Consider the following 21,792-nt stretch of genomic DNA (forward strand, 5'->3'; position numbering starts at 1 on the left):
AGTGGCAGGTCCTTTCCCTCCTCCACGTACTCCATGGATTCCTTCTCTGAGTCTCCTCTCCCTCCTGGTTACTGGGAGCTTTCAGGAAATCTGTCCCTCCTTTCTTGCAGCTGGGGGGAATTATATACTGTGCTTCTTCTCTTCTTCTCCCTCTAGTGGGGAAGGGAGTAACTGGCCCACCTTGCACTGAGCTACTTCTCCCCCCGCTGGTGATAGAAATTCCTTCCTCCCTTTTATGTCTACCCTTCCCTTTCCTTCTCACAAGGGATTCTGGGGATTGTAGTTCAGGGATTAGTTGTTTCTCTTTGGGTCCATGGTTACTAGCCATATCACAGCAGCTAGGCTGCTTATGATACAGCTAGGCTGTTCTACTTTACCTGATTCTATGTTTTATGTTTGCCTTGCTTCAGCTAGGTTAGACTGTTGTCACAACTGTCAGGAATGGTGAGCCCTTAGACCAAAGCCGGAACTTAGGCAGACAAATCACCAGGGCTGGCACAGGCAGGAATCAGAACAGACTGGACTAGGATAAACTAACAGACTCAACAAGGCAGGACAGAGGTAACTAAACACAATGGACAACACAAGAACCGGATCCAGACGAGGCAAGGAAAAGAAGGCAAGGGCCAGAACTGGAACCCAGACAGGACAAGGCAAGACACGGAAGTAGATTAAAACTGGGTCCAGAAAAGGGCAAGACAAGGACAAGGCAAGGACTGGATCCGGACAGGACTAGACTGAAAGAAACAAGACAAAGCACAACTAGACAGGCAAGACAGGGTAGGAGCTAGGGAACAAGAATAACAGAAGCAAGACAATAAACAAGGCAGGGACAGGATTCAGGATTCTCGAACAGGCTTGGCTGGAACAGGATTCAGGATTCTCAAACAGGCTTGGCTGGAACAGGATTCAAGATTCTCAAACAGGATTTAGGATTCTCAAACAGGCTTGGCTGGAACCGGATTCAGGATTCTACTACTACTACTACTACTACTACTACTTATAATTTCTATAGCGCTACTGGACCTATGCAGTGCTTTACACTTGAACATGGAGATACAGTCCCTGCTCGACAGAGCTTACAATCTAATTAGGACAGACAGACAGACTGGACAGGTAAGGGATAAGGGTTAGGACAGACAGGACATATAAGGGATAAGAGACAGTTGAAGTGAGGATGATAAGGTGAGGGTTCTGAACGGGCGAGTGGGGGTTAAGAGTTAAAAGCAGCTGGAATCGGATTCTGCAAACGGGCTTGGCTTGGCTGGAACCGGATTCTGGAATGGGCTTGGCTTGACTGGAATCGGATTATGGAACAGGCTTGGCTTGGCTTGGTTGGAACCGGATTCTGGAACAGGCTTGGGTTCACTGGAACAGGATACTGAAAGGGACTTGGCTTAGCAGGCTAACTGGGACATAACTAGCTCAAACATAGAGCAGCAGCAGAACCTGGCTCAAACACACACAGGAACAGAACTTAGCAGAAACAGAGCTCAAGAGCCAGGAAGCAAACATGGCAGGCAAAGGATTAAGCAGACTAAGACAAACAAACAAAGAAGCAATGTGCTTACCAGCACCCACAGCTGGATATCAGTGAAGTAATCAGGTATGATGCTGGCTTCTACAGACTCAGAATAAACAGACAAGAACCACACACACAGGAAACAGAACAGGGAATACAGAAACAGAGCTTGGCTAAACACAGAGGATGGCTTAAACACAGAGCTTAACTATAGCAAGAGTCAAAAGCAGGGCTAGACTAAAAGCAGGAGCCAAGGGTAGAATCAAACAGGTACAGACACCAAGGGCAGGGTGTGACTCTACAGCCAGGCTTTCAGAAAACAAGATTCAAAAGCAAACTCACAGAAACAAAGGAAAGCATTGAAACACAAGACTCAGAGAAACACAGCACAGACCTTTAGGCGCAAAACACTCAGGAACAAAGCCAAGCATGGATATGATCTAAACAGGAAACACAAGATTAAGAGACCTCTTGCAAAGGCAAAACATGATATGTGATTTCATATATATACTGTGGGTAGGGGCGGGAATCCTTGAGCATGTTCACTTAAAACCTTTTACATAGTAACTTAGTAAATTACAGCATTTTCTATTGGATGGCCGGGTCAATCACATCAGCATGACGTAAATTCTGTGACGTTTCTGAGCCATTGGCCCAGAGGTGGCCGAGTGAGAATCACCCAACCAACTCTGGGTAGACCGAGTCTCCTCAGAACTAAGAGTGCTCCCAAGAACTGGACCGGACCACAAGTGGAGATGAACTGAGGCAGCTTTATTCAAAGCAAAAAGCACAGGGCTAAAAGGGTAGCCAAATGGCACAGAGAAGAAAACAGGCAGCCTAGCTATATAGTTGTCACAGTTGTGGCCGTACACTTATGTTCAGACCTACTGTTTCTCTGTATCTAGCTCTGTGACCTCTCCAGTCTGCCTTCTCCCTATTGTTGTTCTTCCTGTAAGCCAAGTCTCATTTTGTTCTCCCTGCTTCTGCTTCATTTCCTGTTGTTGTTCTTCCTGTAAGCCAAGCCTCGCTTTGGTCTCTCTGCTTCTGCTTCATTTCCTACTTGTGACATAATCAGCAAGTCCTTTATAAGCACCTGGGAACATTGTGCTACTTGCACACGTCAATTATTTAGTACTGACCCTCACGTACGGTGTATCCGTTGTTTAGGGCATGTCATGGTCATCGTCATCCGTGCCTTGCTCGACAGTGTCCTGCTCCATCTAGCCCCATTAAATTTACCTGCAGTTCTAGTCAGTGACCTGTGGGGTCACTGTAGAGTGGTGGATGCCAAGCTGGTGATGTCATCAGTGCTGAGCCCTTCTTTAAATGACCTCTGCGTGCACTCAGTGTTCCGGCAATATCTCCTGCTTGAACTCAGGTCTGCCTGATGTCACGTCTGATACCTGAGGCTCTGCTAGTTCCAGCTGTTGTTTCCTTGTCAGGCCGCGGCCTGACGCACTGCTGCAGCTTTCTCCTTCCTGCTCTGTTCCAGTGTAGCCTGCTTCCAAGCCTTGAAGTCCTGAGAGAATCTTGCACTTCAGCTGAGATTCCAGTCATCCACAGTGAGTCCTTGGACGCTGGTTGTAGTGAGTCGGCTCCATGCTGAGTTTTGGACTGTGTGTGCTGGGATGATGTGGAGTGCTGTAGGTACTGGGGATGGGGCCACGTTTCGAAGTATCTCTGGATGAAGTGGCTGTGCTCAGAACACAGAGGGATCCGCGCGGGCTGTTCCTGGTTCCTGTTTGCTGCGCTGTGCCTGTGTGTGTCCTTTTGCCCTGGGAGCATTGGCTTGGGCATTGCATGCTTAAGCCTTGTTTGCCCTGGGAGCATTTGGCTCGGGTGCTTCAGAGATTGTTATTGACCTTCTGCCCTGGGAGCCTTGTCTCGGACATTGCTTGCTTAATCCTTGCTTGCCCTTGGAGCATTGGGCTCGGGCGCCTCAGTGCCTGTTTGGTTTTGTGCCATTCCTTGCTTCCAGCGAACGGAGGGGTCCGCTCCAGTTCCCTACCCGCGGAGTGGGTCTACTAGAGACTATTTTATTTTCTTTCACTTGGCTGATGTTCCTCTCCTGCTAGTCTCCATTCCCTTTTCCCCATAGTTATAAAACTTGAAGTTTCTGCCACAGCTTAAAGATTAGGATTTAAAAGAAGAATTGTAGGATATTGAGAAACACAGTTAGGATTTTAAAATAACAAAAACAAAGAAAAAAAAAAAGCAATCAAACTTTATTATCTAGTCTCCATACCCTTTTCCCTATAGTTTTAAAACTTGTAGTTTCTGCCACACCATTAACAGAAAGTCTCTAGAAGGCACAGAAAGACCCAGTTCAGTCTTAGAAAGAAAATACAAATATAACAAATGGAAGCAAGTATTAACTAGTTTCCATAGAGGGGCATAATCGAACGGGGACGACCATCTCTAAGGGCACCCATCCGTAAGGATGGCACCGCGAACAGGCAGGGAAACCCGTATTATCAAGATGGGCATCCATCTTTCGTTTCGATAATACGGTCAGGGACGCCCAAATCTCAACATTTAGGTCGACTTTAGAGATGGTCTTCCTAAATGTCGAGGTGGGCGAACTTAGAGATAGTCGTCCCCGGTTTTCACCCATAATGGAAACCTAAGTGCATAGCTCCCTTACCTTGAGTGCTGAGCCCCCCAAAACCCACTCCCCACAACTGTACACCACTACCATAACCCTTATGGGTGAAGGGGGGCACCTAGATGTGGGTATAGTGGGTTTCTGGTGGGTTTTGGAGTGCTCAACATTTACCACTGTGTAACAGGTAGGGGGGATGGGCCTGAGTCTGCCTGCCTGAGGTGCACTGCACCCACTAAAACTGCTCCAGGGACCTGCATACTGCTGCGATGGACCTGAGTATGACATTTGAGGCTGGCATAGAGTCTGGCAAAAGACGTTTTTAAAGTTGGGGGTTTTTTTTAGGGTGGCAGGCATTTAGTGACCACTGGGGAGTCGGGAAGTCATCCCTGAGTCCCTCCGGTGGTCATCTGGTCAGTTCGGGCACTTTTTTGAGGCTTGATCGTGAAAAAAAATGGACCAAGTAAAGTCGGCCAAGTGCTCGTCAGGGACGCCCTTCTTTTTTCCATTAATGGCCGAGGACGCCCATCTCTTAATCACACCCCAGTCCCACCTTTGCTACAGTGCCGACACGCCCCTGTGAACTTTGGTTGTCCCTGCGACGGAAAGCAGTTGGGGACGTCCAAATCAGCTTTCGATTATGCCTGAGAGAAGGACGCCCATCTCCTGATTTGTGTCGAAAGATGGGCGCCCTTCTCTTTTGATTATGCCCCTGATAGTGTACAATTCCTTTTCCCTATAGTTTTATGTTTCAAGAATTTTTATTGATGATAAATACATTAGACATAACCATAACAATTCAAATCTGACCTTTGAGTATTGTAACATGCTTACAAACATGAATATAGAAATCAGGCCACTTTTAATCATCAAGGATTTTACCTTCCCCCCCCCCCCCCCCCTCCTGCCCGCCCTCCCCCTAGCCTATGGACCCAGTGATTAACTGTCCAGCGGCTCGAACAGCTCTACTCAACAATTATCTTATGAGGTTACAAAATATAATACATTACCCAGATATCAAGAGGTCCTTATGCTGCATTCGTTTATCTAGCTGTTTCCCTATAGTTTTAAACTGAAAATTTCTCTAGAGATAGAAATTTAACAGCCAAAAGGATAGTAACTAGACCTGAACTGTACTAAAAGAAAGTTTTTCTCTGTTCTTGCCTGCTGGAGAGGTAGCACTACAGTTGAACTTAATTAGGTGTGAATTAAGGTGTGAGGAAGTAGAACAGCTGCTAAGATTACTAAGCCAAAACACATAAAGTCCACACTCACTGTTCACTAATGCATCACACATCCACTTCTGCAATCTCATCCCCGTAATCTCACATCACTCATACCTCCACTCAGAGAAATATGTATACCATGCCTTAATATTGCCCTTTAAGCCTCCCATTGTCCCCTTCCAATGTTTCAATGTCTATGTTCCATCGTTATATTCCTTAACGTTACTTCGACTGTCTCGCTTAACTCTACACAATGTAATCCATAACCAAGTTGTAACAAATTGTATTTCCATCATTTATATCATATTGTAAGCCACACTGAACCCGCAAAAAGGTGGGAAAATGTGGGATACAAATGCAATAAATGCAATAAATAAATAAATAAATTACTGGGCTAGCTTCAAAGGGTTTGTCTGAAATAGTCTCCTCAGAATCCAAACTATATAGACAGGAAAGGTCCCACTCAACTTTATTTCTGAGAAGTTCTGAGAGAAGAGGACATCTCTGTGGGTGATATTATTTTATTTTGAGCTTGGTAATGTAAAGATTAGAGTTTAAAAGAGGAATTGTAGGATATTGATAGCCAGAATTTTAACATTCAAAAAAAGCAAGCAAGCTTTATTAGCTAGTCTCCATACCCTTTTCCCCATAGTTATAAAACTTGAAGTTTCTGCCACAGCTTAAAGATTAGGATTTAAAAGAGGAATTGTAACATATTGATAAACACGGTTAGAATTTTAAAATCATTTTAAAAAAGCAAGCAAGCTTTATTATCTAGTCTCCATACCCTTTTCCTTATAGTTTTAAAACTTGAAGTTTCTACACAACATTAACAGATAGACTCTAGAAGACACAGAAGGACCCAGTTCTGTCCTCATTTCCGCCCACTCACCCCAACTCAATTCTTAATTTATAGTCAATTATTCTATTTAAGGCAAGAAGAGGGGAATTTTCAAATTTTATTAGAGTCTGAATTACATTTGATTAGTTTCTAGTAAGCAAACCCTAAATAAATTACAAATTACAACAGTCAAAAGGATCATTATATTCACCTGATATCCCTAGTACCTTAAGAAGTTTTAATTAAACAACTCTATGATACTAAGCTGCAGTCAGAAGTCTTGCATTGAGTGTCACATGTATGACTATCTCCCAGTTGGTGAGATGTCATATGTGTGTGCTCGATACCAGTGGCGTAGCCAGACAGCCAGTTTTGGGTGGGCCTGAGCCCAAAGTGGGTGGGCACAAAATTTTCTCTGCTCCGCCCTCCCTCCACCACTATACCCACCATTTCTCCCTCCTCTCCACCCCTATGCCTACCATTTCTCCCCCTCCCCACCTATCCCCTCTGTATGCAGCATGTGTCCCTCCCCTCCACCTCATACACAGCCAAGACTTCTCCCTTCCTCACCCCTCCACCCCTTTGCTGCATCTCTCCCTTTTTCCCCGTGCATCTCCCTCACCCACCAACCAAGCCTCATCTTTCCATCTTCCCTCCCCCCTGTGCAGCATCTTTCTTTCCATCTTCACTTCCCCCTGTGCAGCTGCTGTGTCCCCCATCTTCCCACCCCCATGCGACATCTTTCCCCCTATCATCCCCCCCCCCCCCCCCCCCGTGCAGCTGCAGCATCTCACCCTCCTTGCAGGCCTGCTCAGCAGCAGTGTTCCTGACGGCGATTCTACTCGCAGGCTCTGCTCACAGTCGCAGCGATTCCCACACGGTGCCTGCCGGCTGCCGCTCAACAATCTCCTTGCGCTACTAAGCGCTAACCCAGAAGTCTCTCCTGCAGAGGAGAGACTTCCGGGTTAGCACTTAGTAGCACAAGGAGATTGAGCGGCAGCCGGCACTGGCAGGCAGCGTGTGGGAATCGCTGCAACTGTGAGCGGAGCCTGCGACTGGAATTGCCGTCAGGAACTTTGCTGCTGGGCGGGCCTGACCCGAAATTGCCCGCCCGTGGCTACGCCCCTGCTCGATACAAAGAGATCCTAGCTCTCAGAGAACGAGTTCATTCTCTTGAGGCTCAAGTAGCAGACTCGGAGGAGTTGAGGGAGACAGAGATGCCTACAGGGATGTTGTAGAGAAGTCCCACCTCCAATCTGGCAGTCCCTGGCTGCCTTGGAGGAGGGAGGCCTTCTAAAAGGACAGCATCACCCTGGTGAGGTTGGAAGTAATCCTGTAGACAGGACCACCACACCAGGGAATGTAACATCTTCTTACATCAAGGATGTGTCTCCAGGAGCTAGTGCCCAGGTGGGAAGGGTTTGAACAGCTGTTGTAGCTGTTGATTCGATTATTAGATATGTAGATAGCTGGGTGGCTGGTGGACATGAGGATTGCCTGGTCACTTGCCTGCCTGGTGCGAAGGTGGCGGACCTCACGCATCACCTAGATAGGATTTTAGATAGTGCTGGGGAGGAGCTGGCTCTCTTGGTACATGTGGGTACCAATGACATAGGAAAATGTGGGAGAGAGGTTCTGGAAGCCAAATTTAGGCTCTTATGTAGAAAGCTCAAATCCAGACCCTCTAGGGTAGCATTTTCTGAAGTGCTACCCATTCCATGCGCAGGGCCCAAGAGACAGGCAGAACTCTGGAGTCTCAATGTATAGATGAGACGATGGTGCAGGGAGGAGGGTTTTACATTTGTTAGGAACTGGGCAACATTCTGGGGAAGGGGGAGCCTATTCCGAAAGGATGGCCTCCACCTTAACCAGGGTGGGACCAGGCTGCTGGCAGCGGCATTTAAAAAGGAGATAGAGCAGCTTTTAAAATAGAGACCGGGGGAAGTCCAATAGTCGCTCAAAAGCGCATGGTTCGGGATAAGGTATCTTTCAAAGATATCACCAAAACAGGAAAGATAGGGTACCCGATAGTGAGTTTGCAAAAGAGACCGTAGTAGATCAAGTGTCCTTAAATAAAAATACAAATCAGACAAAAGATTGAAAATTAATATTGTCAAGTACTGAGCATGATGTAAATAGGAACAACAAACATAGTTTGAAATGTCTATATGCGAATGCCAGGAGCCTAAGAAATAAGATGGAAGAGTTATTGCACTAAATGAAAAATTAGATATAATAGGCATCTCTGAGACCTGGTGGAAGGAGGATAACCAGCGGGACACTGTCATACCAGGGTACAAATTATATTGTAGTGATAGGGTGGATCGAATTGGTGGAAGGGGTAGCATTGTATGTTGAATCAAACAGATTTAAAATTCTGCAGGAGTGAAAACATATCTTGAAAGGGGAAAAGGATAGAGATAGGAGTGTACTACTGTCCACCTGGCGAGGATGAACAGACAGATGTAGAAAAGTTATCAGAAATGATGGAGGCTAACAAACTGGGCAACACGATAATAACGGGTGATTTCAATTACCCCAATATTGACTGTTTAAATGTAATACTAGTGAGGTAAAATTCCTTGACAAAATCAAGGACTGCTTTATGGAGCAGCTGGTACAGGAGCTGACAATAGGAGGAAGAATTCTAGACATAGTCATTAGTGAAGCGCATGATCTGGTGAGGGAGGTAATGGTGACGGGGCCGCTTGATAACAGTGATCATAATATGATCAGATTTGATATTAGCTTTGGAGTAAATATAAACAGGAAACTATGATAAAATGAAAAGAACGGTGAAATAAAAATGAGAGGAGCGACTGCGAGCGTCAAAAATTTACATCAGGCGTGGATGCTGTTCAAAAATACCATCCTGGAAGCCCAGGCCAAATATATTCTGTGTATTAGAAAAAGAGGGAGGAAGACCAAATGACAGCCGACATGGTTAAAGAGTGAGGTGAAGGAAGCTATTAGAGCTAAAAGAAAATCCTTCAGAAAATGGAAGAAGGAACCAACTGAAAATAATAAGAAACAGCATAAGGAATGTCATGTCAAATGCAAAGCGCTGATAAGGAAGGCAAAGTGTTACTTTGAAAAAAATATTGCGTTGGAGGCAAAAACACGTGAAAGGGCATTTTCAAAAGGGACGTCCATGTTTTGATATGGACGTCCTCGCAAACTGTCCTGATCCAGGGGCAGGGAAACCCATATTTTCAAAACAAGACGGACGTCCATCTTTCGTTTAGAACATACCGTCAGGGATGCCCAAATCCTTAAATTTGGTTGTCCCTAGATTTGGTTGTCTCTGATTTTCGGCAATAATGGAAACCAAGGACGTCAATCTCAGAAACAACCAAATGCAAGCCATTTGGTTGTGGGAGGAGCCAGCATTTGTAGTGCACTGGTCCCCCTGACATGCCAGGACACCAACCGGGCACCCTAGGGGGCACTGCAGTGGACTTCATAAATTGCTCCCAGGTACATAGCTCTCCACTACTCACAACTGTACACCGCTACCATAGCCCTTACGGGTGAAGGGGGGCACCTAGATGTGGGTACAGTGGGTTTGTGGTGGGTTTTGGAGGGCTCGCTGTTTCCTCCACAAACGTAATAGGTAGGGGGGTATAGGCCTGGGTCCGTCTGCCTGAAATGCACTGCACCCACTAAAACTGCTCCAGGGACCTACATCTGAGGCTGGCGTAGAGGCTGGCAATCAATATTGTGAAAGATATTTTTACATGGGCTACCCTATTCTCTCCGGTGGTCATCTGGTCATTTCGGGCACCATTTTGTGCCTTGGTTGTAAGAAAAACACAGCCAGGTTGAGGAAATATGGGTTTGATGGAAGATTTGTGTCGGCTGTCAGGGCCCTTTATCACAATCCTAAAGCGAAGGTGCGGGTTAATGGGAGGGAATCGGCAGAGTTTATGATACAGAGGGGAACCCGTCAGGGGTGTCCGCTGTCACCATTGTTGTTTGTACTCACCCTGGACCCCCTGATCCGGGATATAATAGCTAGTCCGACGATCAAAGAGATGCAAATAGGTCATCTGGAATTCAAAATAGCAGCCTTCGCAGACGATCTTCTTCTGCTGATAACAGAACCTCAGACATCTCTGGGGGTACTAATGAATACCTTGCAGGAGTATGGAGATTATGCAGGGTTTTGCTTAAATCTGACCAAATCAGAGGCCTTGGCCTCCTCTGAGGAGGTAAAGAGGATATGGGATCAGGATTTCCCACTGAGTTGGGCAGGGGGGTCATTTAAATATCTAGGGATCCGGTTAACCATGGATTTAGAGAAACTATATGCCCTGAATGTTCACAACCTGCAGGTAAGGACAAAAACGCAGCTGGATCACTGGGAGGGTTTACCCATATCCCTGAGAGGTAGGGTGAACTTAATCAAAATGGTAATTTTCCCCAGATGGCTGTACCTTCTGCAGACATTCCTTCTTTGTCTGCTGCAGAAGGATCTAACACAGCTCCATGGGGCTTTTAGTAAGTTCTGCTGGGCAAATAAGAAACCTAAAATTCAGCTTAAAATGATGTTGGGAGGTTGGGGGGAGGGAGGACTAGGATTACCGGACATAGCCTTATACAACCAGGCATGTTTATTGAGACATGTGGGAGATTGGGTGGGCCAGACTAGTGTATTCACGCCTCTGGAAACTGAGCGAGCTTATTTTGCCCCTTATGACACTCTCACCATGCTCCACCTAGAAAATGGTCAGATTCCCCTCCAATTCAAGCACTGTATGCTACTACAGCCGATGCGTATGGCATGGCAGAGATTGGTTAAAAACATGGGGGGACAGCCTACAGTATCGGAGCTTCTAGCTCTTAGAGGCAACCCGAATTTTGAACCTGGGCAAAGCAATGCCGCATTTTTACGGCGGGAGAAGCGTGGCATTACAAAGGTGGAACACTTGCTCAGACGGGATGGGGGCCTTCAAAGTTATGAAGAGTTTCAAGGTAAAATAGGAGGGGCATGGGGAGATCGCTTCGCATAAGCGCAGGTCAAACATTATATTTTACATTTGGATCAACCTGGTTTGCAGCAGAAATTAGGACATAAAATAGAGGCCTTTTTCCAAAATCTGGAGATAACAGGCATGACAGTGTCCTCCTTATACAAAGCATTGGTGATACGAGGCTCACCTAAAAATTTCAGCAGCATTAAACAAAAGTGGGAAAGGGAGTCAGGAAGGACCATAGACAGATGGGACGTACAGGCCACATTGAAATCGATACCACACCTTACCATAGATGAGAGACTAAGAGAGTGTGGTGGTCATGCGGGCCTATATGTCCCCATTGCTTCAATGGAAGTAATTGAGCCAGCCGGGTTTTAAAGCAATGGAAGTAAAACCCGGCTGGCTCAATCCGTCCTCCTTTTTCTGGAGCCATATGGTAACCCTAGTACTGGGGTAATCAAGAAATTGTGAAGTTCTAAAAGGAATTGCCACTAAGAGAGACGTTAGGTCTAAGGAAAAGATACCAGCCTTATGACAAACTGGATTTAGATTACAAGTTATACAATGCAGTGAAAGATAGCCTGATACAGCAAAAGCATTTATACTTACAGCCTTTGATCATTAAGTGAAGTCCACAGAACATCATTTGGGATGAGGAGTTTATTTGCCAAGATACAAGTCAAATCAGTGATTGACAACAGGCACGTACAATCAATTAATTATAGGAATATAATAATCCAGCTGCAAACAGGTGTTAATTAGTTCCTAATCTTTTATAATTTCTTCTACCAATTAAAGGTTTTACAAGGGAAAGCAATTAGGTAATTTGTCAATTCTGCTGGTCACATTGGTTTCCCTTGGAGAGAGAGAGTGGCAACCCTTCTCTCTAACTTAAACCAGGAAATACTCTGATTTTTATAGGTGCCCTCAGGATATGGATAATATGACAGTAGATATACCTGATTGGATCTATGCTAATGTCATGGTTACCACTGATTGGCTCATACTAATGAGTAGCTTTTATCTTGCTAACATGGTTTTGTCTTTAGCTCGCTTGACCACAAATCTTAAGCAAGACCCTGCATCCAGCTACACCTTTCCTTTCTCACACCATGGCTGACCACAATGTCACTCTGTCCTTTGGACCCCCACCTTTGTGTTTCCTGTTGTTCTCTTTAGAGCTCCAACACTGGGAGTTCAAGCAAGAGTCACACAGGCCTGTAAGCTTTTCCCTCATTTTAGAGCCTGAACCAAAGTCTAGGCAGGGGACCAAGGCTCATAGCTTGGCATTTTTATACATCTGTCATTTATCTTTAAAATTGAGTGTGGTACCGGAAGATTGGAGGGTAGCCCATGTAACACCGATATTTAAAAAAGGTTCCAGAGAGGATCTGGGAAATTATAGACCGGTGAGCCTGACGTTGGTGCCGGGCAAAATGGTAGAGACTATTACAAATACAAAATTACAGAGCATATTAAAAAGCTTGAATTAATGAGACAAAGCCAACATAGATTTAGTGAAGGGAAATCTTGCCTCAGCAATCTATTACATTTCTTTGAAGGGGTGAACAAACATGTGGATAAAGGTGAGCCCATTGATATTGTGTATCTGGATTTTCAAAAGGCATTCAACAAAGTACCTAATGAAAGACTTCAGAAGAAATTGGAGAGCCATGGGATAGGAGGTAGTGTCCTATTGTGGATTAAGAACTGGTTGAAGGATAGAAAGAGAGTAGGGTTAAATGGTCACTATTCTCAATGGAGAAGGGTAGATAGTGGGATAGTGGGGTTCCCCAGGGGTCTGTGCTGGGACCGCTGCTTTTTAACATATTTATAAATGATCTACAGATGGGAGTAGCTAGTGAGGTAATTAAATTTGCTGATGACACAAAGTTATTCAAAGTTGTTAAACCGCGAGAGGATTGTGACAAATGACAAGACCGGGAAACTGGGCTTCTAAATGGCAAATGATGTTTAATGTGAGCAAGTGCAAAGTGATGCATGTAGGAAAGAGGAACCCGAAGTACGTAATGGAAGGTTCCACGTTAGGAGTCACCAACCAAGAAAGGGATCTCGGCGTCGTTGTTGATGATACATTGAAACTCTCTGCTCAGTGTGCGGCGGTGGCTAAGACAGCAAATATAATGTTAGGTATTATTAGGAAAGGAATGGAATACAAAAGTGAGGATGTTATATTGCCTTTGTATCGGTTCATGGTGTTACCGCACCTTGAATATTGTGTGCAATTCTGGTCACCGCATCTCAAAAAATATATAGTGGAATTAGAAAAGGTACAGAGTAGGGCAACAAAAATGATAGAGAGGATGGGATTATTCCCTATGAGGAAAGGCTGAAGTGGCTAGGGCTCTTCAACTTGGAGAAAAGACGGCTGAGGGGAAATATGATAGAGGTCTATAAAATAGCGAGTGGAGTGGAACGGGTAGACGTGAATCGCTTGTACACTTTTCACCGAGTGGAACATTTATATATAATTATGGATGATTTATCAAAGTTGCAGTCTGCCATACCTCAAGAAAACATTCCTCTATTTTTATCTATTATGGTACATTTAGAAGAATGTTCTAAACAAATGATCCAAATGACTCATGATAATTTTGATACTTCTATAAGAGTTGCAGCAACTGCAATAGCAGCAAGACGTTTATCCTCACCAAGAGCTTCAGCTTTAGGAGAAGATATTAATGAAAAAGTAGCAGATGCTCCTTGTTCAGGTGATTTGTTATTTGGAGATAAGGTTAAGAAATTAATTGAAGGTCTCAAAGAAGATTGTACAACTCTTGATACTTTAGAACAGGATAAACATCAGGTTTCCAAATAAAATTACAAGAGGTTACCTTACTATTCTTCTAAAAATAGATTTCAACATCGTAAATCATATTCTAATCAGCGTACATCGTACAATATTAAATCTCATACTAACTGTTCCACTTTTGACAATAGAGGGGGAAGGGAGAGACGTGTTCAGAAGTCAGTTACTACTCGACAACAACAAAAATTATTGTCTAGTTTTTGACATCAGATCTCCATGATCCAGTGGAAAGCAGAATTCAGGGATTTTTAGATGCTTGGAGTTCAATAACATTGGACAAATGGATTTTAAGGATAGTTCAAAGAGGTTATTCCCTTCCTTTCACATATCCCCCACCATTACGATCACCTACACAACTTCATATCCCAAAGTCCACAGTTACAACAAGAAGTTCACAGACTACTTCAGGAGCAGGCCATAGAGTCGGTTCCTGTTCAAGAGAGAAACAAAGGATTTTACTCCAAGTATTTCCTCATCACAAAAAAAAGATGGTGGCACACGAGCAATACTAGATCTAAGAAGGTTCAACACATTTATAAAAAAAAAATGTTGAATCAGTACATTGGCCCTCTCATGTAATGGCAACATAAAAAATAGTAATTTCAACAATAGACTAGAGATTCTGTGGAGTGCATCTGTTTTAAAGGGAATTAAGGGAAAAGCCTCTGAATTTAACCCAACCTCCAACCCAAGGGTTGAGAAAGCTTCTGCTGGGAATTATATCATCATAGGCAAAAACCCTTTTAGTTCCAAAATGAATGAAAAAATGTTAAAAGCTGAACAGAATCAGCTTGGGATCCATATAGCATGTGAAAGTCAAAAGAGTAACTTATCTTTCAAGTGCAGATACAAAGCAACAAGTAGGTCATCGGTCAAACACACCGACTTCGGCCAAGGTTTTGCTAGTAACGCTGTGTCAAGGCGCGAGTAACCATAAAGGTTCACAATATGAGCATGCTTCCTGGTTGCTTCCTGCTTGCTTGGGTTGGTGGGTTAGAGGTTGGATTAAATTCAGAGGCTTTTCCCTTAATTCCCTTTAAAACAGATGCACTCCACAGAATCTCTAGTCTATTGTTGAAATTACTATTTTTTGCCATTACATGAGAGAGTTTTGTTTTGTTGTACATTTATATATAACTAGTAAAAAAGGCACGTTTCTGACACAAATGAAAAGGGCGCTAGCAAGGTTTTCCTCGGCTCCCCTGCAGCTACCCATTTCCAGCGACCCTCCTCTCCCCCTGCCCCCCCTGCAGCCACCCATGTCCAGCGACCCTCCTCTCTCCCCTGCCACCCCTCCAGCCACCCATGTCCAGCGACCCTCCTCTGGACATGGATCAGCTGTGAGGCATGTTTCCCCCCCCCCCCCCGGGTTCTGAAGTTGACATCATAATGGCTACGGTGATGTCAGCCTGATCTATGGAGCCGTCCTGACCAACTCAGAATGAGCCACGGTCCCAGGCAGCAAGTCAGAACGTTGGAGGTGAGAATTATTATATAGGATACCCTCTCACCCTTGAGTTGTGACATATAAGAATTGATACATTGGCTACAATACTTCCACTATTACAACAAAATGTCTGGTACACAGCCCTAGATCTTCAAGATGCTTATCTGCATATTCCTATCCATCCTTCCTCCAGAAGATTCCTCTGATTTGTACTCCAAAGCCAGCACTACCAGTTAAAAGTTCTGCCATTCGGTTTAACATCAGCCCCCAGGATATTCACAAAATGTGTTATAGCACCTGTAGCTCATTTACATCAGCAGGGAATCATGCTATTTCCATATCTTGACAATTGGTTCATAGTAGCTTCTTTTCCACATCAAAATCTTCAAGCTTTACAGCTCACGATTCATCTTCTCAGAAGGTTAGGCTTTCTAATAAATTGCAAGAAATCAAATATGATCCAACTCAGAGATTTACATTCATAGGAGCAGACCTTATTTCTCAGGAATCTCTGGCAAAACTACCAGTATCTCAAGCTCAACTGTTAATACCCTTAGATGGGCATAATCAAACGCGAACGCCTATCTCCATGGGCGTCTATGTCTGAAAACGGGTAGTGAAGAGGAGGGACAGACCGTATTTTCGAAAAAAATGGACGTCTTTTTTTTTTTCTGAAAATACGGTTTGTAAGGACCAAATGCCATGGATTTGTTCGTTTCTGAGCTGGGTGTTTTTTTTTTTAGCGATAATGGAAACTAAAACCGGCCAGCTCAAAAACGTCCTAATCCGAGCCATTTGGTCGTGGGAGGGGCCAGGATTCGTAGTACACTAGCCCCCCTGACATGCCAGGACACCAACTGGGCACTCTAGAGGTCAGTGCGGTGGACTTCAGAAACAGCTCCCACATGCATAGCTCCCTTACCACGGGTGCTGAGCCCCCAACCCCCCCCCCCCAAAACCCACTATCCACAAATGTACAACACTACCATAGCTCTTAGGGGTGAAGGGGGCACCTACATGTGGGTACAGTGGGTTTTGGAGGCCTCCCATTTACCAGCACAAGTGTTACAGGTAGGGGGGATGGGCCTGGATCCGCCTGCCTGAAATGCACGGTGGTACCCACTAAAAGTGCTCCAGGGACCTGCATACATGTAGGCCTCTAGGACTTGTTGCTGCTGTAGAACCTTGGCACACCAGTTGACACCTGAAGACTAATGTCTCCGAAAACGTCCTTTATTTGAATAAGCACGTTTACTCACAGTTAACTGCAGATCAGAGGTTGTGCCCCACTGGCAAAGAGTCTCCCTGGTACTGAGATTAGCAGTAGGTCAGAGCTGGCAGTATGCTGTACAATGGCCACTTTCAGTAACGTGGGTAACACATGAAAGGGAGCTAAAACTGGCTTACAAAAATGGCCACTACCTCATGGACTTCCGGAAACAAAACAGGGCACACTCTGACCCAGTAAGCAGGGGGAAAAGCACCATGGGAGTAGAGCCTACCAACTACCAACATCGTGAGCACTGAACACAAGCTAGTGGAATCACGGAGCCCAATACCCTACACCCACCACAATGCATTGCTGATGTGACTCTGCAGTGCGCATAACAGAAAAGGGGTCACACTCACCCAAGAGCCACATCAGAATCAGGGAAAGGCTGTCACAGGATAGAACACATTCTGCTGTCATGGAGGTGGGTACGGCATTTGAGGGTGGCATACAGGCTGGGAACAAAAATTTGTAAAGTGGGTTTTTTTTGGTGGGAGGGGGTTAGCGACCACTGGGGGAGTCAGGGGAGGTGATCCCCGATTCCCTCCGGTGGTCATCTGGTCAGTTGGGGCACTTTTTTGGGATTTGGACCTGAAAAAAAGGGGTCCAAATAAAACGGACTAAATTCTCATCAAAAATGCCCTTCTTGTTTCGGATATCAGCTAAAGACGCCCATCTCTCCTCGGCCGATAACCATGCCCCAGTCCCGCCTTCGCCACGCCTCCGACACGCCCCCGTCCACTTTGTTCATCCTGCAACGGAGTGCAGTTGAAGACGACCAAAATCGACTTTCGATTATACCGATTTGTTCGCCCACGGGAGAAAGATGCCCATCTCCCGATTTGGGTCGATATATGGGCGTCTTTCTCTTTCGAAAATAAGCTGGATAGTACACCATCTACAATCAGTTCAAACAACAACTGTTCATACTATTGTAACCCAAAGGACCCAGATTAATCTTATGAACCCATCTACCTTACATATACCAAAGAGAAAACGACATTGACCCAGACTCTATCTCCCACCTTACCTTCGTCTCTATCACCTGTCTCTACCTACCCAACCATCCTATTACTACCCATCCATCCTATTACTATGTTATACTTAATTTCCTACTTTACATAACAAAATTCTGTGTTACCTATTACTATGTAAGCCGCATTGAGCCTGCTTTTAGTGGGAAAGTGCGGGATACAAATGTAATAAATAAATAAATAAATTTTAGGACAATTGGAGGGGCATAATCGAAAAGCCGGCGAAATCAGAATTTGGCCGGCTTCATCTAGGCGGCGAAAAATAGGCAGGAATAATCGAAAAATAATATGGCCAGCCATAGACATACCATTATCATGGTTAAAGCCGGCCAAATTAGATCCGGCCAAAGCATAGTAAAAAGGCTGCCATTAAACATTCCATTATCGCAGTTCAAACCGGCAAAATCAGGGCCAGCCAAAGTATACAAAGAATACGGTACTTTTGAGAAATACGTTACTGTACTTGATACTTTTCAATGTTCCTTATATTTTCCCTGTATCTGGATGTCCGCAACTACATGCACTATACTTGCGGAACATGCAGCTAGGGGAAATATATTGTGTATGAAGTTCGCACACTTGATAATGATCCATATATGCAAACTCCCATATAAGGGAAACTCCGCACATAGGCCCCGCACGCATGACGGCCATGCATCACAGCTGGCAATGTGTGGAGCCATTATATATGGCAAGACGTGCACGTACTGACCTATCCATATATATGGAATGGCAAACCATATTTGGAGCCTTGCATGTAAGGGCGGCCATCATGCATGGCCGGCCATATAAGGCGAGGCACGTTTTCCGTTATTCAATTAGAAATATGGCTATGAGAAGGGAGCCCAACTTCTCTGTGGCAGAGAACCTGATGTTAATACACCTGTGCTTGAAGCACAGGCGTATAATCTTCCCCTACCACCACCACCTGCCCCCCAGGGCTTGCTGCATCCGAACCTGGGGTGAGATCAGGGACAGGTTACAGAGGTAAGTGTTTCACACCCCCCTCCCTCCTGTAGCTACACATATAAGAGCTCCCTCAGCAGTGTAAGCACAAACTGTAGTCTGCATTCAAGGGTAATCAGTGATATGTGTACATGCACATTCATTAATATAATCTAGGTACTAGAAAAGAAAAACATTCCCACATCCCTACAATACTGCACACAAACGGTTCTCTCTGTCCTCACGTCCCCCCCCCCCCCCCCCCCCCAATCAGTGTTCTGAATCTCTTCTAGTTGATTTACAAATGAATTTGTGTGCTGAAGGCAAGAAGGGCCATCCCCTGACTCCTGGTGTACAAACTTATATCTTGCAGAAGATTTGGTATCAGGAGGGACCTAGAGTCCCTCTGGCGGAGGTACCAGCGCATCCGGTTACAGAGCCCTCACATGATCAGGGCAGTGAGAAGACGCCTCAGGGATCAACATAAGTATTATAAACAGGGCACCTGTACTCATTTGTAAATGTATTTCATAATGCAAATGTCCTGTACAATATCAGTTTCCATGTGACTAATAAGCAAGTAGTTAAGTCATAACACCTCTGTCCCAGATCAAGACCTGAGGTATGGCTGCTACTTCCAAATAACCTCCTGTGAGATGAATGAGATGGCATGCCTCATTTCTGTATCCCCCTTTCTGGGGTGGATACCGTTTCATGGTATTCCTGCCTGAGGTCCTACTCTTAGTGGATGTCATTGCCTCATATTACAGTTATGTGCTCCCCCCCCAAAAAAAAACAAACCACAAACCCAAAATAGTCAGCCAACCAAGGTCACAAATCATAATGCAAACATGCTGCTGAGCACTGAGTGTGGTCTGCCTGTGTACTCTGAGTCACACCAGCATTGAGGGTTCCCTGTCATCTCATCTCATGCTTCTCACACCCCATCCCCCGCCTCAGGCCAGCCAGCTCCTGCACTATGTAAGCTATGTTGGATGTGCTGATGGCAAAAACAATCTTGTTACATACACAGGGCGCCAGCGGCACCAGGAGGAGGCGCAGGAAGAAGAGGAGGAGGAGGCCCAGCTGCAGGAAGAGGAGGCCTGGGCAGACATGCCTCCCCTTGAGGGGGATGATGAAGGGCCCACACCCCCCGCCCTCTCCACCCCATCCCCAACCCCAGCCACAGCCCCATCACCATCCCCACCCCCACCCCCATCCCCTGCCCCAGCACTGCGCCTCCTGCAGCAACTGGTTGATGGGCAAAACCAGTTGCTCAATACCCAAAATCAGTTGCTGCAGGAGGTGTCAGCAATGAGGGAGGAGATGGGGGCAATGTGGCAGGCTAATGAGCAGCACCATAGGGCAGTGGCGCTGCTCCTGGTGCTGCTCATTAGCCTACTGTACACGGCCATTCAGAAAGAACATACCCATCATTGAGGGACATTTGGGGGGAGGGGGGAATTGGACAGTATAAAATGTTTTGTACATATTTGGGATCTTGCCGGGTATTCTGACCAGGACTGGCCACTGTTGGAAACAGGATGCTGGGCTCGATGGACCTTTGGTCTTTCCCAGTATGGCAATATTTATGTACTTATGTTATAGTTTGTGAGTTCTGAAATAGAAGGTTAATATTTTTCATATAACAGGGTGTGTGTGTCTACTTTGTGCACTACATATTATCAAATGCTGGGGTTGATGTGAGAGGAGGCAGCAATATGGATTGCATGACAGGTGAACTGTGACACAGAAACTTTGGTACATATGTGTGATGTGTGGCCATACAGAAGGCCACCTGTTCCATTTAAACTGCATGGCTGTATGGCAAGGGGGGGGGGCTGGGTGTGTGTTTCTGTTGAGGAACACAAATGCCCATCCATGCTCTCCCCCCCCACTTATCATATAGCCCCACAGCACAGAGTTGTGTAAATAATAAGTATGTTGTCTAGCACTAGTGAGCTGCCAAGTACAAAGTTGCAGATAACCATAGGTAGGGCTTAGACGATGTTTGCTCTCTGATCACCAGACACACTTACCCACAACCAAACCACATTGATGGGGGCCACAAAGGAGCTACAAACAGCTGGATCATCTTTTCACATTGAGCACTGGTATATAGTGGTGAGGAGAAAAGGGAAAGCAATGGTAACACCAATTGTATCTTCTACCCTTTAATGACGATGCCATAACAGATCTTTGTAAGCCACATTGAGCCTGGGAAAATGTGGGAAAATGTGGGAAAATGTGGGATACAAGTGCAATAAATAAATAAATAAATAAACAAATAAATAAATAAATAAATAAATAAATAAATACATAAAAAGCATTAGATGGATGTTTACTTCATCACAACTGCAATATAATACAACAGGTATAGAAAGGCACAGGCTAGGGGAAATAAATATATGTTTTTGTATTTATTTTGCTCACAGCTTTTTCAGTAGTAGCTCAAGGTGACTTACATTCAGGTACTCTAAATATTTCTGGGTCCCAGGAGGGCTCTAACTTTGCACCTGAGGCATTGGAGGGTGAAGTGACTTGCCCAATATCACAAGGAGCAGCAGGGGAAATTGAACCCACAAACTCTGGAATGCAAGACTGCTGCTCTAACCACTACACCACTCCAGCCACCAGGTTGTAGCCACCTGCAGATAATTTGGATTAGGAACTGTAACAATAAACCCTCCCCCCTCACCATGACTTAAGGCCTCAGTACCGGTGGCCACCTTGAAAATAGTTTGCAGGCTAGAATTTAGAAATTTTGTTGTTCCATAACTATGGAGAATTGTAGGACTGTGTTGAAGAATGTGGAAAACACATTCAGGGCATATGTGCCCCCCCTCCCCACCCCCAACAACCTTGAGAATGGGTGGGCACTTCATAAAAGGGGACTGGGGTTCACCACATAAAGAAGGATGGAACCTAGCAGGGAGACACATGAGGTGGAAAGTGGGAGAAAAACTACCTGCTGTGGATACCCGTGAAGCTGGTGAAAATAGAGGTATTATTTGAATGCAAAGAACAGACAGAATGGGGAGCCCTTGACCATGAGGGATGCACACATCCATTCTCAGGGCCTCTTCCCCTCCCGCACCC

Source organism: Microcaecilia unicolor, chromosome 6, assembly GCF_901765095.1.
Source record: "Microcaecilia unicolor chromosome 6, aMicUni1.1, whole genome shotgun sequence".
Lineage (NCBI taxonomy): Eukaryota > Metazoa > Chordata > Amphibia > Gymnophiona > Siphonopidae > Microcaecilia > Microcaecilia unicolor.